This window comes from Cynocephalus volans, chromosome 4 (assembly GCF_027409185.1).
Source record: "Cynocephalus volans isolate mCynVol1 chromosome 4, mCynVol1.pri, whole genome shotgun sequence".
NCBI classification, from domain to species: Eukaryota; Metazoa; Chordata; class Mammalia; order Dermoptera; family Cynocephalidae; genus Cynocephalus; species Cynocephalus volans.
This window is the reverse complement of record NC_084463.1, coordinates 143059579-143077006: the sequence shown is the minus strand read 5'-3', so window position 1 is coordinate 143077006 and position 17428 is coordinate 143059579.

Genomic DNA, 17428 nt, shown 5'->3' with positions numbered 1-17428 from the left:
TGTCTCTGATGTAGCCCCTGGAAGAGGCCAGAACCAACTCCACCCTTCCAAGATTGCATGCCAGGGGGAAAAACACACAAAAATTTGAATGCCCGCCCCAAATTTATCCTTTTTGCTTTGGAAAATAACTAAATCCTCACAGAAAAAAAGGTGGTGGGGGGGACACACAATAACTATTACACTAGTTTCAGTAGAGAGACCAGCAGTGATTTTCCATAAGGTCCAGCATGGGAGTTGAGTCAGACCACTGCTGTCACATGCTGGCTGTGTGACCTTGAACAAGTTACTTTACCTCTCTGAACCTCAGTTTCCTCATCTGTTAAATAGAGATCCTTCCAACTACCCATGTGACAAAGTGCATCCAGTCCCTAGTGGTCAGTCTTCACAAAAGCTTAAAGAAAGATCGTCCCCTTCCCTGCCCATCCTTAACCCTTAACTGCCCTCCTGTACCTAAAATCAACTTCTGTGTTTAAGCTTTTCTCCTTTTAAACATGTTTAGTTATTGTAGATTTCCTTAACTGGAGCCCCTTTGTCATAACCAAATCCCACTCATTTTTAGTTAACTCCACTGCTGACTCCTGCCCCTTGCTAATCATAATTGCAATCCTGCCTCTCCCCCAAGACCCTGCTTTGGCTTCAGTGCCTTAGCAAGAGAATTCCCTGTCCACCAGCCCGAACTCACTGTCCCTCTAAGCTCTCGAACTCTCTAATGCCTAGAGCTCTGTACCCCGGCCCTGAAGTCTCCATTCTTTCTGCACATACTTGCCCAGTGCCTACTGTACACCAGTTACTGTGTTAATCACTGGGAATTCTGGTGTGAACCCCTGAGACAAGAGCCCACCTGAAGCTTATGTTCTGGAGGGCGGAGCCAAACAAAGACCCAGCAGGGGGAGGTGTATGGTTATGGAGAGCTGCTTTCTTTCTTCAGCAGTAAGTCTGCTCTGATTAGGGACACGTAGGAGGCCCCCTAAGCATTCGGTCAACCTGTATCCAGGAGGATATCTGAGGCTGAGAGGCAGGAACAGGTGGTGGAGGACTCCAGATGCTGCTCTTCTCAAATACTGTTTCACTTGAGGTCCCCAGCAAGATGGAGACAGGGATGGCCTGGGTGCGACTGACTTGAAGGGACTGGTAGCCCTGAGCCTGACCCCATTCTCATTAGAGGGGACCAAAGGCCCTGATCCTGTACCCCAAAGTCTGTCCTGTGCCACCTCTGCCATTTCCCTTCTCTCTCTTTCAGGGGCTGGTGTTTACCTCCAGGCTTTGGCCTGTTGCTCAACCAGGACATTTGGGGTATACTCTGTTTTCCAACAACAATGCTCACACTCTCTGTATCTAGAATTTGGTTGGCTTCTGGTATAGTCAGCGACATGTATATGTTATTTATGCACAAACACACAATCGCCTATATCTGCACACACACATATACACACACATGCCCTAGACAGAGTGAACAATGAATAAATATTTGCTGGATGGAATTGTTGAGATCTATATGTATGCATCTGTTATGAATATACAGGCATCCAATATACATAGAGAGAGAGAGACACATATGGTTTTATATACAAGGTTAGAGATCGGTTTATGTAAGTGTATATGCACACATAACTTTATTTCCAGTTGGCATCAGGCAGTCGGCTGGCATCTGGTATAAACTAACTGTTCATTCAGTTGGTACAAGCATGTAACCTGTGTGTGCACAGAGTGAAAAACTGACTGTTTTTCTCCCCCTTTTTCTTCAAAATATTGAATACACTTCTTGCAATACTTTCAATAAAGATTACATAAATATGATCAACTTTCAACCTAATTGTTAACTTAGAATTTCCAAAATTAACCATAAAAATATAACACGAGACTATCGGTCCCTCTGTAAGCAACTGGCAAGCTCAGTTCTGAAGAATTACTGCATTTAAATATACTGGAGCCAAATTCCACTGCTATTTACTGAACTGCTTCATGTTTGTATACATCATTTCATTTAATCCTCACAACTCCCTACGAACTAGGTATGATTGTCCTCACTGTAAGGCAAGCAAATCGAGGCTCGGAGAAGCTAGTGACCTACCCACGGTGATCCAGCTCCTAAGTGATGGAGACCCTTTATTAGTTTCCCAGGGCTGCCTTAACAAAGCACCACAAACAAAGGGGCTTAAAATGACAGAAACTTCTCTCACAGCTCTGAAGGACAGGAGTCCATAACCAAGGTGTCAACATCTTCTCTCCAAAGACTCTAAGGAAAGAAGGCTCTTTGCCTTTTCTAGCTTCTGGTGTCTGCTGGCTTTCCTCGGCTTGTAGATGCATCGATCTGATCTCTGCTTCCATCTTCACATGGCTTCTCCGCTGTGTGTCTGTGTCCAAATTTCCTTCTTCTGGTAAGGATGCCAGTCATTGGATTAGCACCCACTCTAATCCAGTATGACCTCATCTTAACTAATTACATCTGCAAAGATTCTATTTCCAAATAAGGTCACATTCACAAGTTCCAGGTAGACATAAATTTGGGGGAACACTACTCAACCCAGTCCAGCTGGGGTTTGAACTAAGTCTGTATTGCTCCGACCCTCCCACTCTTTCCAGTAGAGCCCAGGCCCCAGTCCTCCATTTGCAAGAAGGGGTAGCAGCTGCGTTCTCTAGCACCCTCTAGCTGTCCCTCCCTCTGTGTCAGGTTAAACACAACCAAGAGGAACACAAGGCACAGACTAACCTTCCCTTGGAGCTGTGTCCAAGTCACACAGGGGGATATTTACATGTGACAAAACTCTAGTGGCGGGGCAGGGAGGAGGCATAGGACCCTTGGTGGCAGCCCACCTGGAGGCCTCCTCTGAGACTTAAGCTACTGTGTCCAGCCTCCTTCTGCTGTCCCTGCAGGTCTCATGAAGACAACTTCTTCTCCACTCACCTTTCCTCTTCTCCATCCAGATGCTCCCTGCCATTCCAGATACTTGCTCCCCTCTCCCCAGGACCACACTCAGGAAGCTGCAGCAGAGGCCCCATGGCTTCAGGAGTCAGTGGTCACAGCTGGAGCAGCAGCTAGGGACAGAAACCCCAAGCAGACCCAGGCTTATCTAGAGAAAGCTCAGAGCTCCGGCCACTACTGCCACCCAGGAAAAGCAGAAGAGTGAAAACCAGGCAGGCCTCATCCCCTGGGTAACCCACAGAGGACCTTCCTGGGGTCCCCCTGCACATGTCAGTAGACTGACAGCTACTGGAGGTGCCTCCTCTACTCCCGGTGCTCTAATTATCTGTGGTGTCATCACATTTGTCATTGATATTACTACTCTAGCAATGAAGAGTTGGTGTCCTGGAGGGTGAGTGCTGAGGTCTGGCTTCCGGGCCTGCCACTTACTAGCTGGGCAACTTTTGACTTCTCTTAGCCTCAGTTTCCTCTTCGGTAAAATGGACATAATAATAGTATCTACCTCATACGGTGGTGAAAATTAGGCAAGTCTTTGCATGGATAACACCTGACACAAAAACAGGCACATGGTAATGTCCTTATGTGTCAGCCATCATCAGCATCATTGTCATCATCATCACTGTCATCTGATGGTGGTTGTTACTATCAGCTCGCTTGCAGCATGGCTGGGGAGTGAGACAGATTCTAGTTCACAGAGCTTCCATGGTTTCTGTGTGTGGAATCGTTTTTGAAGAATTAGATTTTTATAGAGTTCGGATACAACATAATACACTCACTTTCAGCACGGTGGTTCCAGGCTCTGCCCCTTATGTGCCACGTGACTTGGGCAAGTTGGCTGACTTCTTGGGGCCTCTCTTTTCTCACCTGCGGTCTGGAAGAAAAGAGAATACGGCTGTTGCTGTCATTGTCAGCCAGGGAGACTCCAAGGAGTCACATCACTTGCCTGGGCCTCCATTTGGCCATCTGTGAAATGGGGTGAAGATTAGTACTGCACAGAGTTGTGAGAAGAATGAAGGACAGTGAGCATAACTGTGTCTGGTACATGATAGAAACACAGCAAATGGTAGTGGGTACTACTATGCAGGATCAGTTTACCTCCTGAGGTAACTGTGTGGAAGCTCCAGGATGTCACCTCTGGGGAGGGGAATTCTGGCTAGGGAAGTTAACGGGTGACTGCCACACACCCCTTGCCTCCCTGCAGCCCCTTCGGCCTTCTAGTCCGTGTCTGTCATAGGGGGTTGGTGCAGAGCATCAAAGCGGAGTCTTGGGCCAGGACCAGGCACTGCGGTGAGCCCAGGGCTTGGTCTCTGAAGGCCCTGAAGGAGACTGGAGGGAGGCTGGGAAGCAGGCCTCTAAGGGGTAAGCACTCATAAATTCATTGGCGAGTAATTTATGGCAGCCAAGTGTAACACCTAATGCCTGCCAGTGTGAGAGGTTAATAGGGAAGGTTAAGGAGCACAGGCCGTCTGATTTATGGGCCCTGGCCAGAGGCTTTCATCCTGGCTAAGGCTCTGACTCTGGAGGCTGGACTGGGGGAGAGGGGGAAGAAGGGGACCGGCCAGGTTGAAGGTGTGTAGGGGAGGGACTGGGGGAGATGGAGGGTTCCAAGCAGAGGTGTGGAAAGAGAGGGTGCAGGGAATGGCACAGAAAAAGACAGGAAGAAGCAAGGACCGTGATAACATTGTCAACACCCCTGCAAGGTGGTGGTGATGGGAACTGCCCACTGGAGGCCCCAGAGGCTTGTCTTGTATGTGACCCTCATGTGTAGATTTCAGAAGAGTTTGCATCCATCAGCACAGCCAGAAAAATGAAGTCTAACAAGTGCATTCAGTGATGTAAACTAGAGCATCGTTCATGTTTGCAAAGACTAAGGCAAGTGACAGAGAATTTCATCATCAACACAGTATTATGGTCTGGGACGGGAACAGGAGACAGCAGGCAGTGAATCCAGTCTCCAGGCTCCGCCGCTTCCTAGCTGCGTGTTCTGAATCATGGTTTCCTCACTTATATGTGGCAATTGTCATTCCTACTGCCAAGGGTGCCTCTGGCATTCAGCGAGATCTCATGGGTGAGGACACCTGCCATGGTATCTGGCCTGGAGAGGGTGACATGCAAGAGAGTGGTGCCTGAGGGGACACCAAAGAGCGATGAGCAGCTGGCACAGCCAAAGGTCACCCCCTGGCACTGGAGGAGCAGTCACAGGTTGGCTGGACAGGCACTAGGGTGGACACTGGGGCTGGCACTCAGTCCAGCCTCCTAAAAGAGTTAGAACAACTTTGTCAAATTCAGGTGTTAAATACCAGGGTACTTCAAAAAATGCACAGAAATTATGTTTACATTCGGTTTTCCACGAACTTTTTGAAGTATCCTTGTACAGGGAAATTAAAGTTGAGAGGATTTTTTAGATGATCCTATAGGTAATCAGCAACCCCACTGTCCTGAACCCAGACCCAGAATTCCCTGAGAGACCAGGGCAGGGTCATAACGATGGTGGTTACAGTAAGAAAACCAGATTCCCTCGAACCCAGCAGCTTAGCACTCCCAGAGCACTTTCCCACCCGCCAGCCTGCCCATTCCTACCAGCTGCCTGGGAGGTGGGCATCATTATGAGGAAGCTGGGCTCAGAGGGGCTGAGTGACCTGCCCAAGGTTGCATAGCTGGTGAGTGTGAGCAGAGCTCCAGGCTCGGGGCTCTCTGCTTGTATTCAGCACCTTTGCTGAGGCACAGCCCCATGTGCATTGCTGTTTTTTCCCAGAGGGCCTCAGCACCACAGTTCTGGGGGGTTGTGGGTGGAGAGAGAAGAGCAAGGACAGCCTCACTGGACACTGGATGCACCTTCCACCTCTAGAGTCTTCCACTCTCACCCTAAGAACCATCTCCCCTTTGCCTGGCTCCTTCCCTCTCTGCTCTCTGTCCTTCTCTCAGCTAAGTGGCCCCTAGAGGCCAATTTGTGTTTTCTACCCTTACCCATGGGAATAGTCTCCCCATATCCTGCTCTACCCACAAATGCCAGTTCCCCAAAAGTGGAGGTGGGGGTGCTTTTCTTAATTCACATCTTCTGGATCCCCCAGCGTCATCCCACTCAACTCCTGTGGGTGGGGCCATGTTCCAATTTTTAGGCTGGGCAGTGGGGAGAGACAGGCTGTGGGTAACCTCCCCACATATACATGCATACACACACTGACACACACACGAGAGCCTTCAGTTAGAGCTACCTCCTACATGCACGTGAACACACACATGAGCTCACGTGCACACATGGAGAGAACACACGTGCACACAAGTTCATCCTTGAAAGCCAAGGCGGCTTATAGCCTCTCTAGACATAGAGCCACAATTCAAGAAACACTGGCCCAGCATCCAGGAGTATCTTGAAATTCTACTAACATATTCTGCAGATTAGCAAGAAAAGGGAGATAATGTTCATAATATACAACCCTGAGAAACACCTTAAAGAGTCTCCTCTCTGCTGTCCCAGCCCCTAGAATGGCAGCATCCCTCCTGTTTCCCTTCCCTCTGGCTCCAGATTCTCAGAACTTCACATTTCCAGCCCCAGCCTGCACCTTCACCCCTTCGGTGCTTTTCCTACTTCCTATAAGCTCTGCAGCCCTTCCCCATGGAAATGCAGCCGGTTTTTCTGGCTTCTTTGCCCCTTGCCCTCCCTCCACAGTTACTGTGATCCATGGTGGGTTGGGAAAGTGGAGGAGAGGATACAAACTCGGAGCTTAGTATTTTACACACACACACACACACACACACACACACACACACACACACACACACACACACACACACACACACACACGGGGTCTGTCGAGGATCTGTCACACTTTGCCAATTCCTGGCCCTCGGGGCAACCACACCCTGTGTTTAGTCAGGGTCCTGTATACCTTCCTTTTGCCCACTCAGCCTCCAGGCTGCAATGCTGAGTCGGGGAAGAAAAACTGTATGTGGCATCGAAAGACCTGGCCAGGTTTCTGCTTTGTCACTTTCTGGCTGTGTGAGCCCAGAGGGGTCACTGATTCCCTGGAGGCCATGGGCCTCCAGCCTGATTCAGACTTGCATGCCAGCTGTCTGCCACTTCCTTGCTGTGTGTCCTTAGGCAAGCACTTAACATCTCTAAGCTTTGATTTCTTTTTATAAAATGGTATATAATGATAACGACCTGATTGATTGCTGTGAAAAAATTAAAGAAAACAAGAGATTATAGGGTTAGGAATTCAGATATTTGGGAAATGATTCTTTAAACACCAGAAGGGCTGCAAGTTTCTATTTTTGAAGATGGTTTCTGTTTGCAATAGAATATTCACCATAAGGGAAGCCAGGTTGGCAAGATGAGGCGGTGGAGGGTAGCAGAACATCACAGATTTCAATCAGATGTTCCAGAGTTAGAATCCCAGCTCTGCCTTTCTTGTGTGGCCTTCATCAAGGCCCCTGGCCTCTTCTCTGTCTCAGTTGCCTTATCAGTAAAATGGGGATAACCATAGCGAATAAAATATTCACTGAACACCTGTTCCATGCCAAGCACTTCTCCAGGCCCTGGAGACAGCATAAACAAACACACAAGGTCCTTTCATTATAATGAGGGAGACAGCAGACAAGTCAATAAACAAATAAACCAGATCACTGCAGCTGGTGATAAGTGCTCTGAAGAATAAAGCAACGTGGGCGACAGCTAGCCCCTGGGGAGGGACCTAAGTTGTATTGGGTGGCCCGAAGAGGAGATCTACAAAACAAGCCCAGAATTGGGTCTGGCTCATAATAGGAATTTAATAAATGGTACTAACTGTTGATTAGTATTATTGTGGCTCAGATACACAGCTTGATCAGGAAGGCTTCTGGGAGCGGGCAGGAGTTCCCCTGACAGAGCAGATCTTGCTGCCCTCAGTTTGGGAAGGCAGAGATGTCTGAGGGATGGCACAGCTAGGCTTGGCTTGCTCCAGCTGTCATGCTGTTTCTGGAAGCTTCTATGCCACCTCCTCCTTCAGCCCCATCAGGCTTTCATTTCCTCAGGTGGAGGCTGAGCGCCAAGGCCCTGCTGCCCGCCTGGCCCCCACATCAGAGCCCAGGACCATTTGCCACGAGTTTCACGGGGTGTAAAGTGCTCAGCACCCATTAAAGCTCAAGGGGTTGCAGGGTGGGGGCTGGGTTCCTGCCTAAAAGGCTCAGAAACACTTTAGAAAGAGCCAAGATCAGCTCTGATCCCTGGCTTTGCCCTGGAACTGTTTATCTTGGCTTTTAAATGCCACAGGCCAGGCTGAAAGCTTGTAAAAGGGAAAAATGCATATTGTCCTCATGGAGTTAGGATGAGTGAGGTGGTCTCCCTGAGAGCTCCCCAGTACAGGCAATGCAGCTTCCCAGCAGTCCATCCATCTAGAGCAGCTATTAGGCACCATCTGTGCATAGGCTCTAGGAGAGGCACCAGAGCAGGTACAGTATCTGCTTATCAGATACTTGAAAAAAGGGAAGTAAAGAAAATGCATTGATAAGTATCTAATATGTACCAGGCTTTCCCATCATGTCCTTCAGTTCTCACAACATGTATCAAGGCCAGCATTATCATCCTCATTTATCAAATAAGAAAACAGAGGCCCAAAGGAGTTAAGTAACTCATTCAAGGTAGCACAGCTAATAAATGGTAGAGGCAGGAGATTCAAATCCTTGATAGAACTGTTTTCCTCCACAGAGAAGGTGAAGAGAGGGAACTTAAGAAGAGAGCTTAAGTAGGCTATTCTTCCCATCTAAGGAAGAACATGGGGTGGAGATGGGGGGAGGAAAGGGACCCCTGTCCAACCAGCTGACCATGCCCAGGGATCAGAGAGTGGCAGGTGTACAGGCAGGTCTCCTCCCATCCTGGATAGTGAGAGTGCAGCCCTTATCCATGTCAAGTACTTCCCATGAACTTTCTCCAATAACTGGCCCTAGGACTCAATTTATTAAGGTTATCCCCAGCATACAGAGGAGAAAACTGAGGTCCCATGCCAATAATTGGCAAAGCCCAAATCATTCCAACTCCAACATCTTACCCACTCACTACTCATGTGTGTCTCTCAATCACTGTGTTAAGTACCACTTTCCATGTCCAAGGCACTCTGCAATGTATAAACATTTTTTCCATTGATTATTTCCACATACGATTTGAGCAAGCCTTGGGAATACGGCATCCCCAGAACCCAGGTTTTGATCAGTTGCCCGATAGGAAGACAAGCAGGAGGGGTTGTGAATTGCTCAGAAGGAGATGGTGGTGGCCAGAAGGCACTGGAGAGGCCCCACAGCCAAGGGATGAGGAGGCTGAGCCTTAACCAGCTGTCAGGCTTTGGTACGCTTAGGCTCAGCCTCCCAGGAAGCAGCCCTCGCAGCTCTGGCTGTTTGGAGTAGAAGCCCACCTTTCGTTTCTACCTGGAGGCAAAGGAACAGACTAGATGACCTAAATGATCTCTCTTCTGGCCTGAGTCTTTAGTGTAAAATGACTGGACCATGACACCTCTGAGTGAGAAGGGGGGTGTGAACTGGCTTCCATCTGATTTTGACCTATTCAAATCCTTTTCCCCTTTAAGGGGAAAATAATTAACCATTCCCCAAATAGCTGTCTTCATGGCAGTAACTCAGATATAGTGAAATGGAATTCTCCGACAGGTTCTACTTAGTTCATTCATTAGTTCATTCATTCATTTACTCACTCAACATTCTTTGCCCAAGCCGATTCCAGCCAAAGACTACATTACAGGTAATGAATGAGTAGGTAGAATGAATACTGTCCAGGGGAGCAACACACAACTCCGCTAGAGAAGGGTGTGGGAAAACTTCCAGAAGATGAGATTTGAACTATGCCTCAGAAGCTGCTGGGGAGAAGAGAGAAGGGCATTTCAGGCAGAAAGCACAGCATGGGCCAAGGAGACATTCCAGAAACCCTCTGGGGACCCATATTGACAGGACCCAACTAGGGCCTCACCCCGGCTACATCCTAGAGCTTAGGCCACTACCACTTCCTGATAAGGTGTCATGATTTCCCTCCTTCCTTTCCAAATGTTGGCTCCCCAATTTGTGGAGACTTTATTAAAAACACACAGTTAATGGCTAGGAAAGAGGAGGCATTTTTGCTTTCTCTCTCCCCACCCCTCCCCACCCTGAGCCCCCACTCTGGTTGGAATGTGGCCATCAAAATAAACATTAAATGCAAAATGCCAGAGTTGAGTTATTACTTGTGAGGGTGCTGGGAGAAAAATTTATAGCAACATTGCAGTGTTTTGTTAAAAATCTCTTAATGCACCAAAATGGGAAGGTGTGTGTGTTTTTTATTAAAATGTTACACTCTATAAATCCGATCTGTAGGAAGGACACAGGTGGCGACCCAGGGACCCAGCTGAGGAAGCTGTCACTTCTATCTCTGGAGCCGCCCTGTTCCTTGGCTCTGGAAGGAGCCTCTCCCCAGTCCCAATCCCTCTCCTCCTCCACACCGTCTCCCCTTCCCTGAAAAAAAAAGCTTGCTCTTTCCTCCCAACCCCAAAAGGAGAAGCCACGAATGGGTGGGACAATCTTTGTGTGACTTCCCAATACCCTCAGGGTTTGGCTAAAAGTTGTAATTTTCTTAAAAGGCCTCTCTGAGCAGTAGAGCCCCCACAGTGCCCTTATGAAGTTTGTCTGGAGTGGGGTGAAATTTCCTGTTGGTCCATTTTCACAAATTTAGATTCTGGCTGATGCTGCATTTTTCAAGGGCTTCTTTGTAAAAAGGCAACCAGTTTCTGTCTCTAGCTTTCTGTTCTGGAATGTTCTCCCTCAAAATGGTAGATAATATCCCAGGGGCAGAATGGTGGGTTTGTTTTCTCCTTTTAACCATATGTAAGTATGTCCTTCCTTAAAAGAAGAAAACTATGGAAATTCGGATTTACATAAAAGGGGTGGTTGTTTTTCTCTTCACTTTTCAAACAGTGATATCAAAGGATACCTTAGTGACATTAAAACCAAGATTCCTAGACTGAACAGAAGTCTGAGAGCCCCTTAAATTGCATGTGAAATTGGGAGTATGTACCTGTAGCCACCACCCCCCAAAAGATATGTCCAAATCCTAACCCCCAGTACCGGGAAATAGGATTTTATTTGGAAAAAAAGTTATTTGCAGCTTACTTAAATTAAGGCTGTCAAGATGAGATGATCCTAGATTATCAGGGTGAGCTCTAAATCCAAGGACAAGTGTACTTCATAAGAAACTGAAAAGGAGGAGATACAGAAAAGATCACGTGAAGACAGAAGCACGGATTGGGGTCATGAAGCCACAAAGAAAGGCTGCAGCCCCCAGAAGCTGGAAAAAGCAAGGTAACATTCTCCCCTAGAGCTTTTGCAGCTGGTCAGGCCCTGCCCACACTTCCATTTCAGGCTTTTGGCCTCCACAGCCATGAGAGAATAAATTTCAGTTCCCACAAGCCACCAAGTTTATGGTTACTTGTTAGGGAAGTTCTACAAAACCAATACAGTTATCTATCTGCATCTTTCCAGGAACAGGGTCCTCAGATTTCATCAGATCATCAAAGAAGTGGCGCCCCTAGAAAGTTTAAGAGGCACTGATGTAAAATGTGTGTGTGAAATTACAGTATATATTTTTGCAGAAGCATCACTCCTGCAGGATGGGACCTGTCCCTATAACTTGGAGGGCAGTGTCACCAAAGACCCTCAACCTGGGCCTGGTACTGGAGGTCTCCATCCCATGTTCCCTCCCCCCACTCTCCTCCCTACTCTCTCTGCCACACACCGATTCTGTGGGTTCTGAGTAAGCACCCCACTCCGCCTCCTCAGCTCCCAAGTCCTCTGAGATCCCTTGCAAATCATCTGGGAAACAGCTCTTTCTAAAGGCATTTAAAAACCAGTTGAAAGCATGGAGCCATGGTGTCTACCTTGTCTGCCTGCACAGTGACCCAGCTCTGAGGGTGAGCAGCCCTTAAAAAGGAAAATAGGTCCTCTGGGGGTGATGAAAATGCTTTGGAACCAGACAGAGGTCATGGTTGCAACACACTGTGAATGTACTAAACGCCACTGAATTTTCCCTTTAAAATGGTTAATTTTATGTGACGTGAATTTCACCTAAAAATGGAAGTGCGGACTAGGCTTCAAGTGCTTTTCTAGGTGCAATAATTAGCAAAGCTCATTTTGCCCACAGCCCCACCTTCATCCGCAAGAAATCGAAACAGTGTCAATAAGCTTGGCAAAAGAAAGGGCGAGGCCAGTGTATTATTTTAAACGACACAAATCTTGAAAAGACTCAGTTGGTCACATTCAAGTGTGGCCCTCGAAGAGCAGGTCACATGGCCCGAGACCCTGGTAAGAAGATGAACTGGGGAAACCTGGCAACCGTCTAATCTTAACGCAAACAGACACCAAGTCAGGTGCTGAGAGAACCGAGCATTCCTCCAAGCCCCGCAAAACCTGCAACCGTCCCAAATAAGAATAAGAACTGGAGTTCAGCGAGACCTACCCACGTGATCTTTAATCCTTACAACTTTCCTAGGAGATGGAAACAATCACTTTCATTTCATAGACAAGGAAACCGAGGCATGGAGACAAGTGACTTGCCCAAGAGAACACAACCGGAGATAAAAGATTAGCAAGCAACTCTGGCTCTGGCTTTCACGATTTTTCTCCTACACCTTGAAAAACCCGACCGGGACCTGAAAACGAATTCAATTTAGAGAAAGCACCGAGAAGCTTCCGCGCTCCCGAGGATAGCAGAGCGGTTGGGGAAAATAAGCAGAGAAAAAGGAAGCTCGGTGTCCCAGGCCCCACAGCGCATCATTGCGCAAATGGAGCCAGGACTCAGGGGCCCGGCTCTCCAGCCAGAGCTCGCTCCACCGCCAGCTCCTGAGCGGTTGCGTTTTCCCGGTGTTTCGGGCGGGCGGCTCCTCCTTGTGGCCTGGCCCTGCCTCCTTCAGGCTCCGAGACCTTGGGTGAGGACCGAGGCAGAGCGCGTTGCACGGATCGGCCGGGGTGCGCGGGGTCCCGAAATAGCACCCACGACACTCAGCGAAGGCGCCACCTCCTCAGCTCGGCTCCTCCGGGCCTCGCCTCTGTCCCCGGGGAGAGGCCTGAGCGGGACGGGAGGCTACAGATTTGGTTGTTTCTTTTTATCTCATCAGCTGCCTTTTTGGTTTTGCTCCGGGCTGGGGCGACCCGTGAGAGCTCGCCGTAGGCTCCTCCAAGGGCTAGAGGGGGACCACGCTTCTGCCTTGAGATCGGCAATCACGGCCCTCTGACCCCCGCTCTTGACCGAGGGGTAGACGCGAGGAGAGGTGTCCTCAGTCCGCCCGCAGCTGCGCGCTCTCTGCCCGCTGCGGGCGTCCCCGGGGGCTGCGGGGAGGCCAGCTGTGTGCCCACAGGTGCTGGAGAGGACAGGAACTCGGGCGGGTGGGAGAGAGAGTCGAGGTCAGGCCACTGGAGTCTTCAGATACTACCGGCCGGATGGAGAGAGTTGGAGAGGCTGGGGACAGGCAGTGCGAGCAGGACGCAATAGAAATACAGCCACCACCACCACTTACTAAGCACCTACTATGGACCAGGCACCGTGCCAAACGCTGTTTGTGGTTGTCTCTCTCCTTCTGTCTCTAGTGGCTAAGGTTACCCAAGTACTTCTCCCTGTCATTCCGCTCGGCCCTGCCCTTCCCCCTCCCCCCTGCCGATCACAAGCCTCAGGATTATGCGGATCAGAATGTGCGCCCCGGCTGCCTCCTGCGACAGGTGCTAGGGTTGGGACCCCTCCCTCCGGAGGCAGGCGGCTGGGGGAAAGGGGGGCTGTAGGCAGGGAGTGCTAACGCCAGATGACCGCCCCTGTCTGTGAGGCCCCGGCGCACTGTGACTGTCGGGACAAAGATACCAGGCCTGGGAGCCCTGAGCTGGAAGATCAAGTTCATCACTTGCTTGCAGAGTGACTTCTGGGCAAGGGGTATCGCCTCTTTGGGCTTTCGTTTTCCCGGCTGTAAAACAGGAACTTAGACCCCACTCCACAAGTCAGGGGTGAGCTTACAAAGCAAATCAAGGGATATAAAGGCGCTACTTAAAGTGCGAGGTGGGGCGGAGCCAGGAACCGGGGGACAGCAGTGATTGTCCTCCCCTAAGACCTCCTCTCCCCACTAACACACTGTCCTCCAACTCCTGCCTGCACCAACTGACAGGAAGGGTAGGGCCGTGGGAGCTACGAATTCCTTTGGCCTTTTCACTCCTGGTACTTTGAAAGGACCCTGACCCAGGGCGGAGCTGTGTGCAGAAAAGAAGAATGAATCTGACCCATTTTCCCAGCGCCTGAAGGGCAGGAACTCCATCTGATCACTTCAGGGGCTTTAAGTTGGGTCGACGATGTCTAAATTAGCAGAGTCTCCAACACGTAAAGGATGTGATTATAGTCGTCACTAGAAAATATCTTAAGTGAGCCTGATCTCATTTAATCCTTGCAGCTATCCTATGAAGTAGGTACTATTATTATCCCCATTTTACAGAAGAGGAAACCGAGGCCCACGAAGGCACTCACTCAGCCAACATTACACAGCCAATAAGCAGCAGAACTGGGATTCTAACCAAATCTGAAGCTGGCCTCTTGACCACTAATGGAATTGCTGTCAGGGAATTTGGCTGCCTCCTTCCTTCCCCACCTTTACCAGCCCACTGTCACAGACTCCTCAATGCAGCTGTGACCTAGAGAGAATCCAGAAGCCCTCTCCCACTGTCCATGAGGACAACACTGGGGGTGGGGGGAGAGTTGGAATCGGAGTCAACACAGCTGCCACTGGCTGCCCACCAACTCTTGGCGTAGCAGGAGGGGAAAAGCGGACTGATCAATGAAACTTTAGAGGAGAAGGACTCTTGGAGGCAGAGGACGATGGTTGTGGGTGAGGAGAAAGGCTCCTGGGAGGGGAGCCTGAATGAGACCGGGGCACTAGGGTTGCACAGTGGGCTCTGGGGATTGGAGACCAGGAGGAGGAGTGGGGAAAAGAGGAGAGGGAGGGGAGGACCCGGGAACAAGTTCAAGGATCCCCAGCCAGAGAGGGTTATGAAGTCGGCCCTCTCCTGTCCCCATAGAAGAGTGCCCCTTCACCTCTCCCCAGCTCCAGCTTGTTTTTCTGGGTGGTGGGATGGAAAGACCACCCCTCTCCAGACAGTGGTGCCACAGACCTTGGAAGAAACCCCCAGACTGGATGGGTAGGCGTCTCTGTTGCACAGTGAAAGCAGGAGGGAGGGGAGGCCAAGGATGGGAGAGGGGAGAGAGGAAGGTGGGGAGGAGGATCCGGCTGGGAACAGGAAGAGGTGACAGGTCCAGGTCTGAGGGAACGGAGGGCTTTGGGGAGACCTGCTTTGTCCCAAGGGGCCAGTCTGCTCAGGCCAGTGGAGCTTAACCTCTGGGGATCAGAGACTTCTTGGCGACTCTATTGAAAGTTTTGAACCCTCTTCCTAGAGACCTACAGTAGGGGGGGACTTCTGGCCATCACATTCCTTTCCCCATTACTGAAGCCTCCACCTCCCCAGCTGAGAAATGGGTAGAAAGTTCCTACATGCTTCCTTGGAACTAAGGCTGAGCAAAAGCAGATCCAACGTTCCCAGCAAGCACCTCAAGACACTGAGACCTCGTTTTTTGCCCGGGAGGGTGGGGTAGGGGGGCGTCAGGACCCTCCAAATATAAAGTGTTGTGTTTGGCCTACATCTTCCACCGCCAAACTTTTGCAGCCACTTTTTGAAACTTTAAAGGACCAGCTTCTAGGAGAGAAGAGAGAGGGGAGAAGACAGCACAAGGGGCTTCAGTCCAAACACCTGGCTGGAGGTTCGGCTAATGACATTTGGGAATTATTTGTGGATTTAAATGATCTGTGTTCCCCCGGCTGTAGCCGGTATGCAAGGGGTGGACAAGCTCGGACCCCAGAGGCGGTCTTCCAGTTCCAACAACTTCCTCGGCGGGTCATCCGGAATCAAGGTGGTCGCCCAGGCCGAGGGGAGCGCTCTCCTCACGAGCTTTCGAGCCAGGATTTCCGCGGGGCTCGCCCGACCCCGGTTCTGCCCGGTCGGGCCCTCCTCGGGGCTGCTCCCCTGTCCCCCGCCCTGTCCTCTCCGCCTTGTCCTTGTCGCGGGAGGACGGGGCCAGGCTCCGTGGCGCACCTGGACTGCGCCTTCAGACGGGAACCCCAGCCCCGCGCGGAAAAGTCCCCAGGTGCTGGTGCCCCAAGAGCAGGGAGGCCGATCCCGGTAGTGGCTGTGGGTGGACACAGGTGCGCGCCTCCGGCGGGCGGGCGGGCGGCGGCGTCGATCATGTTTTTGAGCCTCCATCACTCCCGCTTCACGCTTCAAGGACGCTCCAGACCAAACCGCGCAGCGCGTGAGCGGCTGGAACTCTCTAGAACGCCTGCGTTACCCTGCACCTCGGGGGTCCGTGCTATTCCCAGATAAATGAAGACACGCCCTTGAATGCAGGCTTCCTTTCGACGCCCTCGCTCCCCGGCCTTCTTAAACACTATATGGGGGGAGGGGGAGGGGAAGCTCTGGCTTCTCCAGCCCGAGTTCCAGAAACGGCTAAGCACCTAAACTCGGGGTGCAGGTCCCAGCTAAGCCGGGCCGGACCCGGTCCCGCGCCTCCTGGGCCAGGTCTGCCCGCGGGCTCCAGGCGCCTAGGCGGCCCCGGAGCGCCTGGAGAACCTCCGTGGCAGGGGGCCTCGCTCCCTCCCGGCCTCCTCCGACAGGGGGCGCAGCCGTCTCGAGGGCAGCGTGGGGCGCGGGGCCGAGCGCGGGAGGGTGCGGCGGCGTCCGCATTCCGGGGAGACCGGGGCAGGGTCTGGGGCGGCGGGGTGTGCTTGGGGGCGAGCGGAGGGCACGGTAGATCCGTGAGGGTGGCCGGGGCTGACGAGCGCGCTGAGTCCCCGTGCGGGTTCGTCGCTCTCCCTCGCGGTTGTCCCAGCGGCACTGGAGAAAGGGGAGCTCAGAAAAGCGGCGCGAGGAACCTTTCGATCAGCGCCCAGCCCGGTTTGGCTCCAGACCTCTCTGAGAACGCGCAGTGGTTAGGAGTGTGGGTTCTGACGTCAGAAAATCTGAGTTCGAATCCCAAGTCATCTGCCTTGTGTGCCCTGAGCAACACTTCACTTCTCTGTGCTTCGATTTTTTTTTAATCATTGTAAAATGAGAATAATAGTACCACCATAAGTCTATTATGAGGACTGCAAAGATCTCAATGTGCAAGAGCTGACATGTATCTCATCCAATACACGGTTGCTATTACGTTGTTATTTCCAGAGTGTGAAGTTTGTGCACAGGGGTCTGCAGGACAAGAGGGTTCCCGCGCAAGATTTATAAGATACTTCTCCTCCGGGCTTCATCTCCTGACCCTTCCCGTCTCCTCTGCAGATGTCCAAAATGTCGTTTCAGCTGCCCCAAACTTCTGAGCAGTCTTCATAACCTCCTGTCTTTGCAGAGTAGCAACTTCCAGCCAGGTGGTGTACACGACTCAGTGAGGTGGGTGTGGTCCCCATTTTGCTCATAGGGATGTCT